Source organism: Acomys minous, assembly GCF_964271855.1.
Source record: "Acomys minous genome assembly, chromosome: 10".
NCBI lineage: Eukaryota > Metazoa > Chordata > Mammalia > Rodentia > Muridae > Acomys > Acomys minous.
This window is the reverse complement of record NC_140491.1, coordinates 7,444,714-7,463,580: the sequence shown is the minus strand read 5'-3', so window position 1 is coordinate 7,463,580 and position 18,867 is coordinate 7,444,714. Positions and strand designations below refer to the sequence as shown.

Sequence of the window (18,867 nt, the reverse complement as noted above, 5' to 3'; positions counted from 1 at the left end):
CACACTCCAGCCTACGGATCTCAGTTAGTTATCTGCCGTGTTTTAATACACTAGCTCCGGGTCACGCAGCTGGGTGTGTGGTGTTTGAGCTTCGCCTTTGGACTGAGCACGTGCCCCCTTTGCACAGGGACTACGTTTTCCAGCCTCCTTTGTGTAGATATGAGACTGAGATACAGAAAAAAGGCTATGAAGGGAAGTGGCATGGCTCACTTTCTCTCTCTCCTCTCCTCCTCCTCCTCCTCCTCCTCCTCCTCCTCCTCCTCCTCCTCCTTCTTCTCTCTCTCTCTCTCTCTCTCTCTCTCTCTCTCTCTGTCCCTCTCCTACCCTCCACCCCCAAGTATTGAACTGAGGCCAAGGCCTTGACCAGACCTTTCAAGGTTTTCTTGTGTGCGACAGGATCTTGTTGAATTGCGCAGGCTGGCCTTGATTTTGCAATCTTCCCATCTAAACTACCCAAGCACCAGGATTACAGTAGCACACCACCACACTCAGCTGGAGCTGCCTTTAAGGCAAAGGAGACCAGTTGCCAACCTTGCCCCTCCCCCACCATGCTGCTGCCTGGCATGGTGATGGAAGTTAGGGCCAGCCTGGACCTCACAGTTGAATGTCGCGCCTCGCTCGACCTGCAAGAAAGACGGGACCACCAGTTCTTCTCTCAAGCGGTTTATTCAGGCTTTGTTTCTTCTTTCTCGGAGAATCCCCCGAGCCACTCCCGTCACACCCTCATTTATACCACCCAAACAGCCAATCACATTAAGCCACGTCTCACACACTGATAGGCTCATAGAGGCGGAGCTAATGCAAGCATCGGGCCTTTTCCAAATAAGGGGTTGTTTGTCTAAATCGATGGGGCTCTGGCTACATGCCAGGCGCCATCTTGGGGCGAGGTCCACAAAGGGCTCTGTGGCTCTCCACAGTTGAAAAGGATCATCTTAGGGCATGTACAATACCAAGGTTGTCCTGGTTTCTATAATGTGAGATTTGAGGCCACCTCTCAGAATGTGAAAAAGAATTGTCTTATATTTTGGGATTTTGGCATCTCCTTTTAAAAAAATATTTATTTATTATTTATTTATATGAGTGTTCTATTTGCATATTTGACAGAAGAGGGCACCAAACCGCATTATAGATGGTTGTGAGCCACCATGTGGTTGCTGGGAATTGAACTCAGGGCCATCTCTCCACGCCCCAGCATTTCTTATATAGCATCCATTAGCTACCTTCACTTTAGTTACTCTTTGTATGACAAAATACCTGGCAGGAGCGACCTGGAGCAGTGCTTCTCAACCTGCGGGGCATGACCTCTTGTGGGTTGAACACCCTTTCACAGGGGTCGCATAGCAGATATCCTGCAGATCATATATTTACATTATGATCGACAGTAGTAGAAAAATTACAGTTATAAAGTAGCAACAAAAATAATTATATGGCTGAGGGTCACCACAACACGAGGAACTGTGTTAAAGGGTTGCAGCATTAGGAAGGTTGAGGGCCACTGCCTTACAGGATAGATTTATTTTAGCTTAACATTTTCAGAGGGGCTTTGGTTCATCACGGCAGGGAAGTTTCCGTGGTGGCAGCAGCCTGGTAGAGCTTTGCTCACATCCTGGCGGGTCAGGAAGCTGAGCCTGCAGACCATACTCAAAGGCTGGTAGACCGGAAGACCCACTCCCGAGGACCTCCTTCCACCAGCATCCTTCATGTCTCGCATATTCTACAACCTCCCAAACAATACCAACAGCTGGGGTCAAGTGTTCAACACATGAGCCCTCAAACCATAGTAACAGCTGAGCTAGAATTGAGACCTGCTTCCACCCAATTCCAAATTCCTACTTTTCCCTACCATGGAATTCCAAGACCAAATGCTATCATCAGGGGGGGGGGGGGAAAGTGCAATTGGGGCTGGAGAAATGGCTCAGCGGTTAAGAGCGCTGTTTGTTCTTCCAGAGGTCTTGAGTTCAATTCTCAGCAACCACATGGTGGCTCACAACCATGTATAATGTGATCTGGGGCCCTCTTCAGGTGTGCAGGTATACAAGCAGGCAGAAGACTGCATAAATAGTTAAAAAATAAATCTTTTTTTAAAAAAGAAAAAAAAAGTGTGCAATGTTTGTAATCTCCTCTTCAAGACCCAAGACCAGCCCTTGACACTTGATTCTGCAGAGTAACGGTTTCCCAACAAAAGGACCTTCTCGGCAGGATGCTTTTACAAAAGTTTGTGTAGCAATCCTGGGTACCTAAGACCATCTCTGATGCCCATGGATAGTCATAGTCACGGTTCCCATGGAACAAGGCGTCTGAAAAGCCCTGCCTCTCATTTTTCTGATACAGCTGAATGCAAACGGAGTGTGCGCGTAGAGAAAGCATTGAGTGTGATGAATGCAGTTGGGTTAATATTTGGTGACTGCCAACATTATGGTTTGAAAGTGAATCTCAAACGTGCATAGACTGAGAATCTTCTCTGAATGTTAATGCCATTCAGACACCTTTGGGAGACAATGAGGATTAGGTGAAGGCACTGGAGTGGCACCCATCATGGCATTAGTGGCTTTATTACATAAGGAAAGGAGGCCCACACTACTCCACTGGTATCCCACTAAGAGATGGCCCCTGCCGCATGATGACAGAGCAAGAACATTCCCACCGGATGACACCACTACTCCCACACTTCCCAGCCTTCAGGAACCATGAGCCTTTTAGCCCCTATTTACACATTACCCAAGCTGTGGCCTTGAGTTATAGAAACAGAAAACTCAGACACCCATCCTATGTGCCCTTTCCTCCTTCACTGGACTGCTGTCCCCCAGATCCTGGCATGCTGTCCTCTTCCAACTCTCTTACCCTCCGCCAAAATAGAAAAGGCTCTGTCATTCAGACTCCATCATTGTCTGTGTCCTTGCAGCCTCCGGATCCTGTTCTTTCTTCCAGCCCAGTGTGCCAGGGAAGTCTGTCTGATTCCTTGGAGGTCCATAGGACACTAACACCCATGTCCATCCCCTCTGGAGGTACGCGGTGGAAACTAGTGTGTGTCGCTTAACCATACTAGTCGCTAGCCATGTAGTCACAGGCAAGTCTGCAATCCTTGAAATGCAATCGTAACAGACCTCACAGGGCTATCGGTTGAGTGAAGGAAAATGATGCGTGCAAATGGGTCTTCTGTGGCAGATGCTCAGTAGAATACCATTCCCTGAATTTCCTTGCTTCTCCTCCTCCTTTTGTGACTGTAGCTCCAGGAGAGGCCACTTGACAAGAGGGAACCACCCTCTTATCTCGCCTGATGTTCTCCATTGGCTGAGCCCAGGTGAAGTGGGAGGGAAGCAAGAGGAACCCACTTCTCCTATCCACACAACCTCTCTCCCGGGGAGCAGAGCAAAGTAAAAGAATGGAAGGTAGTGCTGTTGCCAAGCAGAGATGACAAATAACAATAATAAATAAATAAACATACGAGTCAGTAAGTCAGCAAGGACTTGGCGTCTGACTGGAAAAGACGAGCGTCTTCATCTACGTGTTTCCCGTGTCACTGTCTGTGGACAGGGACGCTTCGGCTCTGGAGGCTCTCTCTCTCTTCCACAGCTGCCAAGAACCATCGCTCGCTCACTCTGCTGGTGGCCACATCTGGAACTCTTGGAGGAACATAAATTCCAAAAGATGCTGAGCAAGGACAAGGCTCACAGGAGTGTCTGGAACTTACGAAGACAGCAAATCTCCAGACCCAAAGGCCAGGGATGCCTGTCCCTTCAGGGGCATGCCGCAGTGTCACCTGCATGTCCAGCTAGCTGCCTGGTGCAGCTAGGATAATAGACAGCCTCAAAATATCTGTTGCATGAAGGAAATAATTAACTAAGTAGGAGACTTGGCTTCATCGGTCACCTGAGCTCTGCGATCAGAGCTTGCAGATAAGATGGGTCTATTCTTTCAGACTTATGTCACTCAATTCTTTTCACCTCTCTGGCTCTTCATGTCTCCAAACAGTCTGTTTTGTTTTATGAGACAAGGTTTCTCTGTGTTAGTCTTGGCTGTCCTGGAACTCACTCTGTAGACCAGGCTGGCCTCAAATTCAGAGATGCACCTGCTTCAGGCATACTCGGTCAAAAATCAATCCCCATTAGATAACTTAAGGATGTACTCTCTCACCCCTTCATCTAATGGCAGCCTGCAAACACTGCACCGCTAATGTAGCATACACAGAAAGAAAACTTCTCCCTGTGATGCAAATAAGATGTTTAGACTAAAACTCAAAATTGGTTGACACTTAAGTTTTATTGCAGTTACACTGGAAGTTATTAATGGAAAGAACAGGCTTAGATAGAAAATCCTTTGCTAAAATGTGTCTTGTCTCATTTCATTTCACCCAGAGGAAATAATATAAAATTAAGTAAACACATGTCTTCCGCCAGCTAATGAAGTTTCGTCCTTTCAGGCAACAGATAGCAGATTGCTGTTTGTAGTTTTTGCACCCTAGAGACTTCCAATTGCAGGGCTGGAGACACAGTTTAGCTGGTAAAGTGCTTGCCTATCATGCATAAAGCTCTTGGTTTGATGGCTAGCACCATATAAGTCGGGTATGGCAGTCATGGTCATGTGATCCCAAGCACTCAAAAGGTGCAGCTAAGAGAACCGGAAGTTCAAGGTCATCCTCTGCTATGGTTAAGGCCAGCTCGTTATAGCTGAGATCCTGCTTTTATGAATGGACGAATGAATTAAAAGAAAAAGAAAAAGTCTCCCACTTCATTACCACCAGCTCTTCTATTGTTAGAAATACTTTTAAATCCCGCAGCAGTCAACTGTGTGACATGCTTCTCAGCAGGAAGCCACCCAGGTAAAGTCCATGGTGACGGCTTCACGGCTTCACGTGGAGACACAGGAACCATGCCTGGCTGGCTCCCTGGCTGGGAGCGGAGCTCTGGTACCTTTTGTCTCCAGGAACTGTCAGCAAAATACAATAAAAAATGTAGGCTCCCAACCCCGCAGGGACCAAAGATTTCACACTGAGTCAGTTTCCCTTTGTTCTCAAAACCATATCTCCTTTCTGTACTTTTTTCTTATTTGACTCAAATCAGGAAGTGCTCGGGTTGCACCTAAACTCCCCCTATCTCTTCAGATAGTGAGGAGGACGAGGTAGTTAGAAGAAATTGAAAGTAAGCTTTCAATTGGAAAGTTGGAGCTTTGTGATGGGGTCACCTCACCAGTCCCTTGAGGAGAAAAAAAACACAGTTTCAGTTGCTCCTTAGTAATTTTATTTCTAGGATGTCTTTTTTCCATTGTTTCCTCCGTAGTCCCCAAATTCCAAAGTCTTTAATTGCTGGATAAACACACACACACACACACATACACTTGCACTCTCGCTCGCTTGCACCTTTGTATTTGTTACTATAAAACTAAATTATTCCAAGACTGTTTCTATAGTTACTTTTTTTTTTTTTAAGCAATAGCTGTCAGAAAGCGTGTTGGCTTGTTCTTCTAAACAGACCAGAGATGAAAGAAAGAAGTTTCAGTTCTCTTGCTAAGATCAAAACTTGAGGAGTCAAAAGCTACTGCATTGTGTTTCCCTCTGACCGCTCTGAGCTCTGTAGACCATCTTCATGCAAATGCAGCCCCGCTTCATTAGGAAGCATTAGTTCCCTTTTCAGCCACAAGCATCAAGGCCATTTGTCATAATTACTATAATTAGACCAGGCTGACAACACACCAATCGAACAGGCTGTTGCTTCATGGGTGTGGTTGCAAGGGTATCCACGACCTGAAATTCCCACCCATGAGGTACTTTCCTTGAGTTACGACGTATTTTTTCTTTTAAGTCTATGAACACATATGCCAGAACGTGTCTCATACCGCTGCTCCTCGCAGGCTCCTTGCCATGTATTTTAGTTACTGAGGAAATAAATACATGTGAACTTTCTGTGTCCAAATAGGACAATGGCTAACTATGGTAGCTTACGCTAAGTTGATCCCTGGGATGCCGATGGTAGAAGAGGACTGATTCTACTCCCACATGTTGTCCTCTGTCTGCCATGCGTGCACTGCGGTAACCACTCCAAATCCTCATGGGTGTATGCTCTTCTCTGAGCGTAGACATTGGCTCAGTCTTCAAGACTATCAACTCCCCAGTTGCTTCATAAGCCCTTTTCCTCCTGGCTCCCATCCTTCACTATTTTTCTAGGTGTCCAACAAGGAAAGATGGATCCATCCACTGGCTCCCAGTGAGGGGATACCCATCCGTGGGCATATGGCAACATCTAGAAACAAAGTATCTTATCCTGGGTAACGTAAACCACAGAAGGTGATTTCTAGAGTTCTAGTTGGGCAGGCCAAGGTCATCAGGGTACCAGCAGATGCAGCGAGTGGTGATGGTCCCCTTCTTCTCCATCCTCACACAGCAGCGATGCAAAGGGGGCTCTATTGCTGTGACAAAGCACCCAACAAAAGCCCTTAGGAAACGACGGTTTGAATTGGGCTCACAGCCCATCACAGTGGCAGGGGCATGAGGCAGTTGGCCACACTGCCTCTGCATTAAACAAACAGAGAGAGATGAGTATGGTGCTCCGCTAGCTTTCTCCTTTATATAAAGTCTGGGACACCAGCCCATGGAACAGGACTGCCCACATTGAGGGTAGGTCTTCCACCTCAGTTAAACTAGCCTAGGTAATCTCTTGCAGACACACCTAGATCTTAGGTCTTTGGTGACTCTAGATCTTTTGCAGATGGCAATTAATATAATCCATCAGAGGAGCTAAAGAGTCCCTTTGGGTCTCCTTTATAAGGACATTAATGGCACCTTTAATGGCTCTGCCTTCAAGGTGTAATTCTTTCACCTACCTCTCTAAACTCTGTTGCCTTAGAGATCCCACTTCAATTATATGAACTTTTGTGTGTGCTTGTTTTTTAAGACAGGGTTTCTCTGTGTAGCCCTGGCTGTCCTGACTCACTCTGTAGACCAAGCTGGCCTCATACTCAGAGATCTGCTTGCCTCTGCCTCCTGAGTGCTGGGATTAAAGGTGTGTCACCACCACCACACAGCCTAGTTCAAGGACCTTTGTGGCATACACACACACTCAGGCCATCTCAGGAAACACATTTCATAGACAGGAATGGGGCCAAATCAACTGAACTGACACCAAATCTTAAACTGCTTCTCAGAAGTTGACAAGAATTTCAGCCAAACAGCAAACCATACTGCAGGTCCATTTTCCCCACAGGCCTTTGCAAGCACATGGTGGGTGAAGGAGCACACAGAAGCCTGGAGGAAACAATGAGACAGCTATGAGAGACTGTTTTCAGATAAAGGATCTTTCCAGTGATCTCTGACTGAAGTCACCCAAGGACCATTGTAAGCAGAGGTGGGTAGGAGAGCTATGGAAATCCTTCCAATTGTCTAGGAGAAGGGAGGGGAGTTGGGGGGGGGGCGGATGGACTCAGGGGTCTTCGAAGGCACAGAAACCATGGTGACTAATCAACAAGAAGTGTCCAACAGCCCCAAAGCTAGCAGCCAGGTTATGGTGCAAGGAGTGAGAGAGGGTAAGAGGGTCACTGGCATTTGGGGAAGATGGGTGTTTGGGTTCCTAGGCATAAAGAGCTTTCTTCGGCCTCCTGGGGCGTTAAGGTTCATACAACACCCTCACACTGCCACTGTGGGATACCCATTAGGAAGACAATGGTGGCTGTAGGGTAAAAACTCCATGCTCACTTTCAGGTTTTGAAAACCTGAGCTCAAAATCCCACCAATCCCTAGTCTCCACCCCAAGCTCAGGACTTGAAATTCCACCAATACCCACCCTGGAAAATTCTGTCCCCAAGAAACCCCATATAAGTCCGCCTCCAGCTTAGTTCTCTGCACAGGACTGACCTAGGCCCTTTGCACATGTGCTACAGTTGTGTAGCTTGGTCTTCATGTGGGACTCCTAACAGTGGGAGCGGGAGCCTAGTCTTACTGTAACTTGACATGGCATGGCTGGTTGAGATCTACAGAAGGCCTGCCCTTTCTGAAGAGAGACAGGGGAGGCGTGGAGAGGGGTGGAGAGGAAGAAGAAAGGTGGGGGGATGGGACTGGGAGGAGAGGAGGGAGGGGTAAGCGCAGTCAGGATGAAACAAACAAGCAAACATAAAAATAAATAAATAGATACATATTGTCCACCTCAAGCCAAAGACAGGAAATAAGCACCTGTAAAGCAACAGACAACTATTTTGATGATGGATTTAAGTCCAAACATCTTCATAATTATATTTAATGTAAATAGAGTAAACAGTTCAAGTGGCAGACAGCAGAACGGAACCCACCTACACTGTCCACAAAGTTAACATTTTAAGTATAAAGACGCCAGTATTTCATATCTAGGAGTACACGCCAGCATTACTTTTTAAAAAGCTATTTTGTTGTCAAACTAACTTCAGGGAAAAGAATATCACCAGAGGTGAAACAAACCAACAAATGTCACCATTCACCAAACAGATCTAACACCCTAAACAAATGTCCCTCAGTCACAGGAGTTCAAAATAGGAGGGGGGTGGGGGTGGGGATAGGAAATAGGAAGGGAGAAAAAAAATCAGGAAATAGAAGCTGGGTCCCTGGTGGCTCATGCCTTTAATCCCAGCACTCAGGAGGCAGACGCAGGTGGATCTCTGAGTACGAGGCCAGCCTGATTTATAAAGCAAGTCCAGGACAGCAGAGGCTACGCAGAGAAACCCTGTCTCAATAACCCGGAACAAACAAACAAACAAAACAGGAACTAGATCAACTGATAGTGTTCCCAGAGCTGTGCTTCCTAGTCAGTAACGGATTCAACTACTAAACCATAGTTAGAAAGGCTAGAGAGGGTTTGAACACCACCACCAACCAATTTGTCGTAACTGTCCTGTGGGGAATCCCACATCAAACACCTCACAGAAGTCGTGTGAGAGTCCAGGGTGCCAGAGAGCAGGCAGAAGAAGAAGATCAAGCGAACAGTGGCAAATGAATGGAGTCCTTGGCTGGAGGTACAGGTGACCAAATAAATGATCGAGGGCGGGTTTTGTGACGCGTCAACCGCTTCCGTTCCGGCGGGCGTGTTGTGGAAGCTCTTCTCTCCACATGTTATTAATCTTCCTGCTCATTTACCCTCCAATTGCCCCAAGACCACCTCAGGCCCCGCTGCTCCTCAGCCTTCCCGCCCAGCCAGCTGTGGTGGTGAACTGCTCAACCCGGATGTGGAAGGGCCCATCGGAGTCTGAAGGAGCCAGGATGCCTGGTCCCAAAGGGGGTTCACTTAGAATGAGAACGGACACTGATCTCAAATCCCAGAAGGATCAGTTCCCACAAGGCAAAGCCCCCTTCTTACAGCGATACACCTGATGGTTAAGTCAACAGTAGCAAATATTTACACAGTAGAAGATGTAAACATGGGGGCTGGGGTAGTTTTCTTAGTGGGAGGAGAAGCCTCCAAGAAAGACTCCCCTGTCGTAGAAGGCCAGAGCAGAGGTGGGCCACTGGTGCCAAAGATTGACAGTATCAAACAGCGATGTTGGGGAGCAGCAGGGTCCACTGCTGGAGGGGACAGCCAAGGGGAAGCCCGAGGGACCACAGTCATCAAGTTGTTTACTGTTGATGCCTATTGGAACCACCTCTCCTTACAATCCTCTCGGTAAAGCCTAATCGGTCCCTTCACCCGAAGGAGAGAGGACTCACACAGCTTGCCGGGACCCACCTTTCAGGGAGAGATGCACTTTGTTTTTTTAATCACTTAACTCTTAAAAATAAGTAAACAAACAGATTCTTAAAGTCTTTCACTTTGGGGGAGACAAGTGAGAAAGAATGGCCAACTGTGACAGCTGCACTGGCAGGAGAGGGGGGGCCTTTGGCCTCTCCTCAGCTTCTGGAGTACTTTGCTTTGGGCTGCCACACACTGTGGCTGGGGCGGGGGGGGGGGGGGGGGGGAGGGCGCAGGCTAGCGGGCTTAAAACTAGCGAATTTGGCTCCCCCGCCACCCTCTTCACAGTTCTGGAGGCTCTGAGTACTGGTTTCCTGTCCTCAGCTTGCAGGTGGTATCTCTCCCCATGTCCCCTCAAGGCCTTCCTCTGTGCGAGTCTGTTGTCTGCATCCGAACTTTCTTCCAAGGAAAGCAGTCAAACTGGATTGGGGCCATCTCCATGACCTCATCTTACCTCACTGACCTCTATGAAGATTCTGCTTCTAAATGCAGCCACATTCAGAGGCACCTGGCTTTGGGGCCCCCACACATGAATTTTAGGGCTCCATTGGATCACAGTACTCTCTGTGCAGAGTGGCTTTTGTCTGCCGAAGTTCCTGGAAGAACAGTTTTACTCAGTTAGGTCATGACCCTGCATCTGTTTCTCCTTCCCTGACTCCTTTCCAGAAATTTCCACTCATATAACCCCCCCTTTTTTTTTCTAGAAATAATAAAAACATATCCTTCTATATTTCCTGCAACTACATAGCATTCTCCTTCCAGAAATTGGGTTTCTGAGAACTGTATGCCTCCAACCCATGCACAGACTGTGACTTCATTTAACCCTTTAGAAAAGGCCGAGATGCAGGGCGTGGGCTGGCACACCTTTAATTCCAGCGCTCAGGAGGCAGAAGCAGGCACAGATCTCTGAGTTGGAGGCCACACTGGTCTATAGTTCCAGGAAAGCCAGAGCTACACAGACAAACATTATCTCAAAGAGAAAGGTAGGAAGGAGGGAAGGAAGGAAGGAAGGAAAGAAGGAAGGAAAAGACTTTCAGGCTAAGAAGCCTGAAGCCTGCTCATCTTGACTATAGTGCCTCTTTCATGTCTTTTCAAGACATTTTCACTTGCTGACCCTCTTCCAGCATCTGCCCCATCCTTAATTCAGCCTATTGAGCAAGACTTTGGGTATGCATCTAAGAATGTTCTGGAAAGGTTAGCACACACAGCTGTGCAATGCCATGTTCCAACACATCATGCCTGAGGAAGGATAAAGATGAGCCAGCGACTCACAAGGCTACGGAGGGCAGTTCCACGGGGACAAAGCTTGGGAACTGATGCTTGATCTAAGTTTGGATTCTGCAGCACCCACGTAAAAGCTGCACGTCTATAGCCTCCCAGAGCTCCAAGAGCAGAGACCAGAGGATCTCAAGAATTCACTGGCCAGCTAGCCTACCTAGCCAAAATAGTAAGCTTTAGGGCCAATGGGAGACGCTGTCTCAAGAACCAAGGTGGAGAAGCAATTGAGGAAGAAATTCTGACATCAGTCTCTAACCTTCACTTACATCCAAATAGCAAGCATGCATACACATGCACACACAAACATGCGCACACACGCAGACACACACAGATGTCAACATCAGAACACACATATGATGTGGGTGATATTTTATTAATTTTACAGATGAAGAGTTAGTCTTAAAATATGGAGTAACTAGGCTGCAGGCCAAGGGACAGAGCCTGTTTTTGGACTTGAATTTGTCTACGGCAAGCTTCCATCTTGCTGCTCACGTTCTCCTCCCACCTCATTGTCAAGCACCAGTCTTTCTCTCTCTACACTGGGCATCTCGCACCCTACACACTGAATCCCATTTATGCTTTCTTGTGTTCTCACCAAGACAACACTTACATGATACATCGATAGCCCGGTGCGACTGAGGATTTAGGAAAAGAAATCTCTTTGAATGAGAAAAAATTTAAAGTAAATTTATCAATTTAAAACATTTTAAAGCTTCCACATAAACCTCAGCTGTTCTTCCTGGCATTATATTGGTAGTTGAAAAGAAACGTCTTATATATTCAAAATATCAGTGATTACACTGAAAGGTATTTTCTCCACAGTTCTGCTCAGTGGTGGCCGTAAAGGAGGAAAAGAGTCTTCCCATCTATGGGGACAGAGGTTTGACCTCGCAGAGCCTGGCCAGTGACACACGCAACACCTCTCTCTAGCTGTGGATTGGAAGAAGAAGCCTCCAGAAGTCAGGCTTAAAGACAAGAGCCCCCAGATGGCAACCTAAGCCTCCAAGTTTGAGTCACCTGCCATCTTTAAAAAGTTTTTAAACTTACTATAAGTGTGTGCATGTGCATGTGTGTGTGCGAGTGTGTATGTGTATGTGTGTGCGCGCGTGCATACGTGTGTGTGTGTGTGTGTGTGTGTGTGTACATTGATGGAGGATTACATGCCATGGTGCTCTGTGGCGTTAACTCTTTACTTCCACGTTTATGTGAGGACTAAACTCAGGCTTTCGTCTGGCCACTGCTTACAGGTACAGGTGCTTGGGTGTGCCTTCCACCCCCAGAGTCAGGGCAAAGCCTGAGGGTTGGGAGTCGTCATACATTCCCAGGTGTGTTGATGGAGCAGCAGGTGCAAGCCATCCAGGCATTTTAATGGCGCAGATTATTGGTAGTTGGGATGTAAAGTTGTAAAGTTTAGTGAATGAAGTGACAGCTGTGAGGGAAAATGGCTAACATATAACTCAGATCAATAGGAAAAAAGTTTGACCCATATTTATTGATAAAAAAGTAATAAATTGAAAAATAAAACAATATGTAATTTATGCAATGCCATGGTTGTGTGTATGCAAATATAAACCAGTAAGCACCCTAAGATTGGCTTAACAATGAGTGACAAGTTTAGCTTTACCTGAAAGCAAATGCACTGATGTAATATTACTTTGTAATTAAGAATAAAGTAGTGCTGGGCATGGTGGTGCATGCCTATAATCCCAGCATTTAGGGAGGCAGAGGCAGGTGCATTGCTGTAAGTTCAAGGCCAGCTTGGTCTACAAAAGGGAGTCCAGGACAGCCAAGGCTACACAGAGAAATCCTATTTTGAAAAACCAAAAATAAATAATAAAATAATAAAAATAAAAATGCAACTGCACACACATGTGCATGCACACACACATACATACATACATACATACATACATACATATGCATGTGGAAGCAAGGATCAGTCCTTAGAAACCATTGACCTGGATGGAGCTTAAGAAGCAGGCCAGGCTGATTGGTCAGCAAGTCCCTGAGGCCTGCCTCTCCAGCGCTTGCATCACACACCATCACACCCTTTCCCCCCTCCCCCAATAAAAATCTAGGTTCTCAGGCTTGCTCTTCATGTTCTGAACTTTCTCCCCAGCCTGAAGAAATGTATCTTTTTCTGTGGTTTGCTTTTTTGTAGTTGTTATTTGTTTGTTTGACCTCAATATAGATCTCACTATCTGGATCAGACTAGCTTCAGACTCACAGCAATCCTCCTGCCTCAGACTCTCAGAGGCAGGGGTTACAGGTATGAGCCATCACACTTAGCCTTGAAGTAGGTTTTTAAATTGATTGACATCTGCTGGCTGCTTCTTTGGGGCAACCACCTCCAGACTGGGAAAGGGGACAGAGCTCAGAAGAGGCGGTCACTATACAGTTGATGGAAATAAACAAAAAGTGACTTAATTTTTTTCTAGATCTTGGTGTAGGCATGAAACTAGAGGCCTTCTGTCTCCTAAAAGACAGAACACTGTATCTCTGGATGCTCGCTTGTGAAATCTCTTCCATCTGCTTTGGTGAAAAGAGGCAAGCTGCTTTTTTCCCCCTTGAACATCATGAACGCTTTGCACGTGCATGCACACAAACACACACACAGGCCATACACTGGATGGCAGGTCCTAAAATAGTAACTATTCCCAAAAAGGAGTACCTTTAAGCAGGGCATGTACACTGGAGACCTGGAAGAAGAAAATCATGACAAGTGTCACTTATTGGATGATTACAATATCTTAGTTACTGTTTTAAGCACCCTGCCTTAATTGTGTCATTGTATTCCCGTGGGTCAGTGTTCTGTGGCCAGTTTGACTTCCTATATGAAGATGAAATTACAAACTCACTCAAGGTCATAGTCTAGTGGGAGGCAGTGTGACGCCATACAGAGACACATATGCACAGGGCTACCCTGCCTGTGAGGTGAAGCTCCGCAGTTAGCCTGCCTGCTGCCCTGGCCTCAGAGGGGAGCGTATTTCTTAACTAAGGCTGTGCCAGTGACATATTAGTACGAATGAATCATCTAAAAGAGATGATCTGACACAGACTCTCTATTTTCACAGCCCATAGTACCCATAGTGTAGAATATATGGGGGGAAAAAAAAAGCCATTTAAGGAGGCTACAGAGTTTTTGGGTTTTGTCACTGGTGTTGATTAATAGTAATACAAAGATGAATCTCCCCAGCAGAGGTAATGATGAAGGTATCTGGTGCTGATGGCCCAACTTGCCCTAAAAGGACTCAGCCAATGGGAGGCTCCGGGGGGGGGGGGGCTGGGAGGCTTCAGGGGGGGCTCTGAGGGGCTCCAGGCAGCATGGAGAGGCGCAGAACTGTGAAAGGAAGAGAGTGCATAACTGAATAGAGGGGGTGGGGCAGGAGAAGAAGCAGGAGATAAATATGGGGGACTGAAGCAGAGCTCTGCTCAGCATCAGGGAGGCTTGTGAAGAGAACGAGGGAAGATGCAGGGTGGAAGACGTTTCTAGAACAAGGAATCAATTGAAAAAGCTCACCATAGGCAAAGCTGAAGCAACCCAAAAAGAGAAAAATAAAGTAGAGTTAATTAGAACCCAGAGTATAAAGTCCCATGAGTCCACACTGACACTAATGAATGATTGGATTAATTAACAACCACAGAAGACAAATCTCTGCACGTGAGTGTTCTGTATAATTTATGCAGAGACTCCACTCTTGAGGAGGAACACAAATCACAAACCCCCTCCTGTGGTGGGGGAGACAAACTGTGGTCAAGAAGCTGCTACACCCAGGTGGCCTAGGCCACTGTAGAGCAGCCAACCCGCCACCCTCCTGTGCTGCAGTGGGAAGGTCACCCTCTGTGATCAGCCACTCTGATAATCCCAGGTCAAGCAACTCAGAAATAAAGGGAAAAGGTGGGGCTGGAGAGGTTTTAAATAGCTCTGTGCTAGAGTATTTATTTACCATGCATGCGTAAGACTCTAGGTTTATTTCCTGAATTAAAAAAAAAATCAGAGATGATTAGGTTAGGGTACTCAGGATAGTATGGCACACAGTTGGGTAGGGAGGGCAGTGGGGGAAATCTGGGGGGAATTGGGGTAGGGGAAATTACTAAAATATATTATATAACATCTTGGATTAAAAACAAAAATAAATAGATAAATTTTTAAAATTTTAACATAAACAAGAAAACAAGCAAATGCATGCTACACTAAAGGACAAAAATGTTCACAAGTCACAAACCTGATAGGTGTTTAGTGCTAAAAACACAGAGCTCGCAGCACACTAATTAAAGAAACAAATTACCTCCTTGGGATGTTATTAAAGCTGTAAATATGCATCTCTACAGAGAACAGACAATAAAAATTATCACTAAAAAATGGCCAAAGTCATCAAGCAACAGAAGCCTGAGAGAGTCACCATCAAGAGGATCCAAGCAAGTGCAGTGTGCAACATGGGAAGAAGTCCCGAGCAGCAGAGGAAACCGAGGAAATGGGAACAAAGTGCGGACTTGAGTTGATGGTGGCTCATAACTGCAACAGATGTGCCGTGCAAACAGATGTTAAATGTACGTTAAAACCAGGTGAGAGCTGCATAGGAAGTCTTACTATCTTTTCAATTTCCTTGTTATTCTAACACCGTTTGTTTGTTTGTTTTTTCCAAGTGAGGTTTAGTGTGTGGCTGTGCATGCCTGTGATCCCACAAGCCACTGTAACCAAGTGAGACCTTTGACCCCCAGTGGTGAGACCCGGGAGCTGCTGATGCAGAAGGGATGTCAGGAGAAAGCTGCTGGGGCTCAGTCTGGAATAAGGAGAGGCTAGAGTCAGCAGCGACCCAGGGATCTTGAGCGACAGACAGGCTCAGAAGTCAGATGAGGTCACAATTTAGGATTTCATGCGGCTTCAGTGTGGACCTGGTAGGTTCTACGCATAATCGCCATCCACACACGATGGAGACCATCGGTTGTTGGACTATTCTATATGAGCGGAGACCCAGCATAAACTTCTGTGAATGGCGGCCACATGGGATTCGGAGGGTCACTGATGACCAGGATGGCGACCACCAGTGTGTCATCCCTCATTTCCAAGGGCCACCTCCATACTCACAGACCTAAGAGGATGGTCTGCCCAAATAGAATGGTATTCAAGTTTCAGTCCTTAAAACCAGAGGCTCGAATGATTTGGTACTTTGACATGTTTGGATTAACGATTGGAGAACAAGTTCAACCCATTTTGAATTGCTGAGAAAATAAAAAATCACCTAGAATCCCACTCCTCTATCCCTTTCCAATTAGTCTGTAGTGCCTCAGGCCTTGGCTTGACTATACTGGGTAATTTCACACTGGACGCAAGTCAGGCTCCATTTTACAGGCAGTAGCTTGCTTCCCCTAGGACCGTCACCGCAGGCACACGCATGAAAACTCTAAAATAAAGACTAGCAGCATGGGTTGTTGCTTGGGGCTCTTGAGTCCACCAGCTTGAACAAAGGTTGAGTGTGTGTGTGTGTGTGTGTGTGTGTGTGTGTGTGTGTGTGTGTGTGTAATCTATGTGCATGCATGCATTTGGGGTGGGTGTGCACATGTGTACACGTGTGTGAAGGCCAGAGGTCAAGGTTGAGCCTCTTCCTCTATCATATTCTCCACCCTATATTTTGAGACAGGGTCGCTCACTGAACTGATTTGGCCAGACTAGCTGACCTGTGCGTTTCCAGAATCCTCCTGGCTCACCCCTTCCCCCTCAATGCTGGGGTCCCCAGCTGTGCTCCAAGGGGCCCAGCTTGTGTTTAGGGGACTCAGACTTAGACTCTTTTGCTGGTGCGGCCAGCATTTTGCTGACTGAGCCATCATCTCACCAGGCCCTCCTTCCTTTGTTTCCTTTTTCAGAATAAGGGTTATTTCTGGCGGCTTCCCTTTTTATCACACCAGAGTTCTGCGTCCACTCTTGGGGGGAGGGGGAGGGAGGATGTATGGAACGAGCAGGATCACACCAAAGCCACACGAAATTCTATATCGTGACCTCGTCTGACTTCTGAGATTCTCCTTACTCCAAACTGAGGCTAGCGACGTTTCTCTACTTTTTGAAAAGGCTGGTGTAGGGCGCCCACACCTCGCTCTGACATTTCTTCTACGTCAGCAAGTCCCAAGTCTCACCATTGGAAGCCAAGGGGAAAGATCTGATTTGGTTACAGCTGGCCTGCTGGCACTATTTCTTGGTGTGCACAGCAGATTTGATTTCTGATAAGCGTGTGAAACATCACTTTGGGGTTTGGGGGTGGGGTGGGGTGGATGCTGCCTTTTGTTTTGGTGAGGAAGGTGGAACGCGGCTCTGTGTTTTCAGGTGAGAAATATTCAAATTCATAGTTCGATTCTGAAGGAACATGAAACTAGAGAAAAACAAATAAACCTTTTATTCCAGGAAAATCTGAATTTGAGCTTCGGGAAGAAAACAAAGTCTTCCCCGGGAAGTCAGCGCTCCCCTGCCCTGCTGCCCCTCCCCCACCTCCTCTTCCTTCCTCTTTTTCTTTCTTCACCACCACGTCTCCGGCTGCACTATGTGAGAAAGAAACAGGGAAGAATAGAGCCAAGCCTTCTCTGCCTCTTATGAACGTGGGGGGAAATTAAAAAGGTTCTAATTCATGAACGCTTGGCCCAGAGGCAGTTCTGTAAGGGCTACAGGTTCAAGCTTCAGAGATTTCCGGCGATAAAGCGAGGAGGCGCTGAGTGCTGGGAACCGCCAGGCTGGCTTTGGGTCATGTGCGCCCTATGGCTTACCCTGGTGTTGAGTCAGCGGTCCTCAGACCACAGAAAGGTCAGGCCTAGCTGCCAAAGTGAAAGTGCTGAATTATATTGAAACTGTCAGGGGGGAAAAAAAAACAACAAAAAACAAAAAACCCCGCCCCATATCTCTAAGTATGTCTGTGAATGTCGTGTTTTTATCTAGAATTACCGTAAACTCATTTCAGAATGGTTGAAGCCTGTGGTATTCTGAGCAATTTACTCTTCCACTGAATTGCAACTTAACCACACTTACTCCCAGGCCTTCCTCCCTGCCCTGGGCCTGGGCTTCCCAGGTTTCCTATGGGCACCTCCCATTTGCAAGCCCTGACATGAAGATTCCCAAGCAGGCACAAAGTGAGGGCCTTTGGATAGACCATGGGATGGGAGGAGTCGGGTCATCCAGTCATAAACTGTACCAGAGAAGACAGAGACAGCTCTGTCCTAGGCCCCTTGGGGAGCTTCTGCCCCAACTGTGTTGGGGGTTGGGGCAACTAGGTCCGTGTTCAGATTTAGCCTAGCCCATGACCTCTGATTAGTTTTAGGGCCTCTGATAAATTATAATCATGTCTGTAAGGTACAAAAACTGATTCCTCCTCCTCCTCCTCCTCCTCCTCCTCCTCCTCCTCCTCTTCCTCCTCTACCTCAGAAGACTATAGCTCACACACGTAAAATCATTTGATAAAGGGCAGAAAGTGACAAATGTTGGCATCTTTCTTATGGTCCTATTCCCAGCCCCACCCCCAACACATCCTGCCCAACAATTCAGACTCACTTCCAGTCTGTCTTTCTCCCTCTGGGATAGCATCTTCACCAGCCCTGGACCCATCTCCTCTCTCCCCACCTGGGTCAGAACTCCCCGGCTGCCCGTGATCGCTGTGCTCTGAGCCACTGTGCGTGCGGTGTCCTAGATGACTCCCAGTTACTGCATTACACTTGGGAATGCCGCTCGCTGGTGCTAACTCTGAGGTAGACCTGGCCCAGTCATGTACAGTCCTGTGACTTCTGTGCCTTGGACCGTTGGCCTTCTTCCCCAAGCCAGGCCTCTGGTGCAAGAGCAGCACAGCACTCCCCATCTCTAGTGAGCCTCAGATCTTGTCAGATCTTCCCAACCCTTGCCCTACCATAGACAGCAGCTTCCCCATTCTTGTTC

General features: G+C 47.0%; 1 long non-coding RNA gene across 1 annotated transcript in view; it reads right to left on the bottom strand.

Moving 5' to 3' along the window:
• Positions 1–9,936: 9,936 nt before the first annotated feature.
• Positions 9,937–18,867, bottom strand: part of LOC311607623 — a 96,385-nt gene continuing 87,454 nt past the window's right edge. Inside the window, exons 5-6 of the long non-coding RNA XR_014782664.1 lie at positions 13,630–13,657; positions 9,937–10,276 (exon numbers count right to left, since the gene is read on the bottom strand). This is a non-coding gene — a long non-coding RNA (uncharacterized lncRNA). The remainder of the gene's footprint in view (positions 10,277–13,629; positions 13,658–18,867) is intronic.